The sequence below is a fragment of the Jaculus jaculus genome, chromosome 7 (assembly GCF_020740685.1).
Source record: "Jaculus jaculus isolate mJacJac1 chromosome 7, mJacJac1.mat.Y.cur, whole genome shotgun sequence".
NCBI classification, from domain to species: Eukaryota; Metazoa; Chordata; class Mammalia; order Rodentia; family Dipodidae; genus Jaculus; species Jaculus jaculus.
In genome coordinates, this window is record NC_059108.1 from 102,396,648 (window position 1) to 102,401,457 (window position 4,810).

Below are 4,810 nucleotides of genomic sequence, written 5' to 3' on the forward strand. Positions count from 1 at the left end.
AATTCCATTAGAATGTAAAGCTCCTATTAGCAATGGTAATTCTGAGACTAAAACACACCCGCCTAGTGCCTTGTGCCCAGTTCCTCCTCCAGGAACAAGCAGAACCGGTATTCGAGAGTGCATCAGAACACAAGGCTTGAAATAACAGAAAACATCTGAAAAAAAAAAAAAAGTGGAAGGCAAATAATAAATATTCCATCAACATGAAGTACAGGAAAATCAGAAAAAAAAGGTTACTCGTCGGAGACTTAATCCACTTGGCCTTAACTGCTTATAAAGTGTGCAACATGATTAAGGAAGATCTGTCTTCAGTCCAGCTCTGAAAGCAGTGAGTGAATGTAACTTCCAGTCACATACCACAGCCAGCATCAGAACAGTAAGTTTCCTGTCTTGAAAATCCTTCACACAAATTACCTACTAACCTTTGGATCCAGGTTTCAGACTGGCAAATCTTTGGGATTCTTGAGAGCAAGTGAGAGCTCATTCAGGAAGGAAATAAAATGGGAGTCTCTCTCAGATTTCTTAGACTCAAAAATGACGACAATGGTGAAGTGGGGTTCTGGGCTGGTCAGGAAATAGGTGCTCTGAACCTTGTCATCATAGAAGTGGACCACTTTCTCCAAGCTGTTCAGGTCAGACGTGCGATCTGTCATGATCATGATGACATTGGGCCAGTGCATGACTGGCCTGTCGCTGGGCAGAGACACCACTCTGGGTACTGGTCCACGCCCTTAGGGGCTTCTCGGTAGGAATGGGGGTGGTGGGAGCCGTGACCCTGGAAGCTCTCTGAGCCTCGGTTGTCAAATATTAAGGACACATTGGCAGCATCACATTTCCTGATGAAACTGGAGATCTTTCCAAAAAGGTCAGGGTTAGCTTTTGCAGTAAATGTTTTCATTTCTGAAGCAGTTGTTTGCTGGCTCAGTGCCTCGTGAAAGTAAAAGCTAAACTTCGCCAACAGCATGGTTTTGAGTTTCATCAGCCAAAGGAAAAGGTGTGGGGGTTGGACGGCCTTCTGAGACTGCCCCCGAACAGATGTTTCTTGGTCTCCCGCTGCTTTTCAAAGATCTGACCCCAGGTCTGGAGCTTGGTGTGAGCACTGTGCAAGTTAACCAGAGATGGGAGGAACTTCCACTCTGCAATCTGGGCTTGTGCCTTCAGGAGATGACTCAGGACATCAACTTTCAGCTGGAAGCTACTTTCCACAGGACTGAGGATTGGGTGGTGAAATCTGGAGCTATATTTTTTGAGGATGTTGTCCAAAAGGCCGACTAGCTCTTTGGCATTTATGAACTTCTGCGTGCTGAGGGTATACATCTTTTCATAGAAGTGTGCAATCTCCATCCCAGCCTGCACAAAGAAGCAGAGCTGTTCCGACAGGTGAGAAAGGAGCTCTTCCATGTGGGTAGTCCCACCGGGGGCACCTCGGCCAGTCACCACCTTCTTCAGCTCGTTATGCAGGGAAGTATAAATGGTCCGGATGGAATCCTTCCTGCTGAAGAAAGACTGGCTCCCTAGTTTCTGCCCCAGGTAGGTGAGGCTGTGATAGACCTTCTCGGCCATGGCCGGGTGCGCCAGGGCAGCCAGCAGCGACAGCCAGCTGCCCCCTGCACTCTTGTTGGCCTCCCGTTCCTTCTCCACATTATCCTTGGCTTTGTCTTACGAGAAGATAGCCAGGTGAGAGAAGAACGTCTCCAGCACCGCCTGTTCCATGGGCACCAGGGCGGCCAGTGGGATAGACTCCCCCATGTGACCTGCCGCTTCCTGTCTTTCTTAAATGAATTTCCTTCTTTTATAACTGCCTGGTTTGGAAGTTCATTGCAGCAATGTGAAGCTGTCTGCTACATTTTCTATTAGGGATATACAAAATAGGAAGGTATGTTAAAGATACATAAGCTACAAGATCTCAAACAAATATAAGGTACTATATTTTAAGAAGTAAAAGCTTAAATGTTTTGGTCAAAACATACCATATGAAAAACTGTTTAATGTGTATCTTCAATGACTTAAAATTTAGTACTATTATGTTAAAACACAAATTAAGAGAGCAAATCTCAAACCATTTGAAATTACCCAAGTTTTAGTCTCTTCTTCATGTAAAAGAAAAATTCAACATTTATTTTCATTGCAGTCTGATTTATATCCAATTACATCAATTACAGTCAATTATAATCAATTCTCTTTAATCTTGTAATCCACGAAATGCTTTCTTTCACATGTTATTTTATAGAAGCTTTTAGAAATAGCTTAATTACCTCAGACCTATAGCCTGAAGGAATATAACTTGATCATACAAACATATAGAGTTTTAAATGTTATTTATTAAAAATAAAGAAAATACATTTCCAGTGAAATTTAATAGTAAATAAAGCTTACCAATGATTGAATAAAATGCCAAAAACTTTAAGAATTGAAATAATTATCTTTATAAGAGTCTCACATGAAATATCATTAGATTATCTGCCCTGTAATCAGACAATTCAATACCCAGCATCTCTTCATGTAGAGAAGCAATTATCCCCAAGTAGTAATGATGGCTAGTATTTAGTGCTTTTAATATGCTTATACAGGGAATTTCCTTTCTTGAATCTCCATAGTTACATTGGATGGGTGACAGTAATTTGAAAAGATAAAGTGAGTATCATTAGATGTAACAGAGTGAGACTTAAATTGACATTATATCGTGGCCAGATGGCAGAGTTTTCTAAAGTGATAGGTAAGTAAATGAGGAAAATATACCATTAAAAAATTACTGAAAGTGAATTCATATAATCATAGAAGGTATCCGTTTAGATATAGAGTTTCTAGGTCATATACTCTTACATTGGCAAAGATATGGCTACACTCAAAAGATTAGCAGGTTAGCTTCTGTTAAATATGACCAAGTCTACACCTGCAGTAGAAAAGAAGCAGAAAGTTCTTTGCAAATCATGGATATGGCTGTGTTCCAGTAAACCTTTTTTTTTTTTTTTTCTTTCTCCAAAGTAAAAAAACCTCTAGATTGGATTGACCCTGAGACTCAGTGTATGAAGACTTTTGTCTACATCCATTGAACCTGTATAAATGCAGCATAAACTGTTATCAAATAGATATCCCACCTATCCTAACATGTAGGAAACACGTCCTTCCACTTTCATAATATCTGTGTAGTATTAAGCAGGTTGGGCTGGTCAGGAGTCATGCCATACTCAGATCATCATTAGCAACCACTTTGTCTTCAAGTCTGAACTTGGCTTTTCCACACTCAGTGATTTATAAACTAGTAAGTTAAGAGACATTGCATCTAATATTTTATTGTGCAGTAAAAATGATATAGAAATTTTTGAGTTCTGAGACAAGGTACCCTCATGAAATGGGAATTTTGGACTGTCTTCTGCCTGTGCACCAATATACTCCAATGCACCAATAATTTTGGAGTATCCTTATATTCTTGTCTTAGGACTTCAGTGACCAGGATAAAATTCAGAAAGATTTTTTTTAATATCATAGAGCATTAGGAGGGAGAGCTTTAAGAAAAGAGTTGCTTAATGGAAGGAAGAAAGATATTAAGAAGCCCAGAACTTACTAGAAGGAAGTAAGGCAGAGCTCTTCCCTAGGGAGATAAGATGGGAGTTGAGAAGCCCACCTAAAGCCTCAGACTGGGGTATTTTATGAGACATATGGTTGAATGGCTGGTTTGGTCATTCTAGTCCTGATGTCAGGTGTCTGGAGTCAGGAATTCTGGTAAAGGACAATCTTTCCAGAAATCTTATTTTGCTATAAGTGACTTTTGGAAGAGAGAGTGAGGACTTCCTAAGAGAATAAAGATAGGAAAGGCCAGATCCTTCTGACATTTCTGAACTATAGTAAAGTGTAATGACTTACAGGCCTAAAGAAAAGAATAAAACGATACATTTTGAGGTCCTATTACCCCTAATCTGCCACAAAGGAAGTATAAAGAAGCAAAGAGATAAAATAAAAGCATGAAATTTTCTTCCCTTTTGAAAGAAAGGGGGTTTTGTGACAGCTTCCTCAGACATTAAAGTAAAGAAGGAAACGATTCTATGGACATAACCTTGGGTTCCTCAAGGAGACCTCAATTCTGATGTTTGGGAAAAGCTTCTGGGCTTTCCATTCATCTGGATAAATCTTCCTCTTCCATGAATTTATGTAACCATTCATCCATAGCACCATTGAACAGTAGGCTTTCTTAAGCCACATCACAGATATGAACACTTTATTTTTGTATATTTGACTCCTAAAGTTATGTTAGAGTTGGACCACTGATTTTGTTATGGTGTTTCTGCTATCACTGACAAGGCAATTCTTTAGAAAACATAAGTTAACTAGCCTATTAGATTTTAATAATTTCTTAGTGATTATAATCACAGCAAAAGAATAATGTTAGACATATATTTAAATCTTTTATGTTTAAACCACAGAATTATCCAGTCAGACTCTTTACTGTTCCCTAGTGTCTACATTCACAACAGTGATAGCTCTGTTAACAGATGTTATTTGTGCTTTATGGTTTCTCTAGCACTCAATTGGCTTATAATATGAGTACAACTGAAAACTATTTTACCAATAATCCAAGGTCTACATGCTAAGCAAGGGTATAATGTAAAAAAATACAGAAAAAGCAGGTTGCTGTATTTGCTTATGATGTTTCCCATATAAACAATAATGTACTTTTACTCCACATGGCATTTTTATGTGTATATTTGAAACTTTCGATAAAATTATTCAAAAAGCAATTGAGTGAATCAGAAAACATAAATTTAATAAAATATAACTTAATAAATTTTAATAAATATATACATATATTTAG

At 38.4% G+C, this 4,810-nt stretch overlaps 1 pseudogene; it reads right to left on the reverse strand.

Moving 5' to 3' along the window:
* Positions 1–417: 417 nt before the first annotated feature.
* On the reverse strand, positions 418–1,749 carry LOC101612504 (annotated as a pseudogene).
* Positions 1,750–4,810: the final 3,061 nt, after the last annotated feature.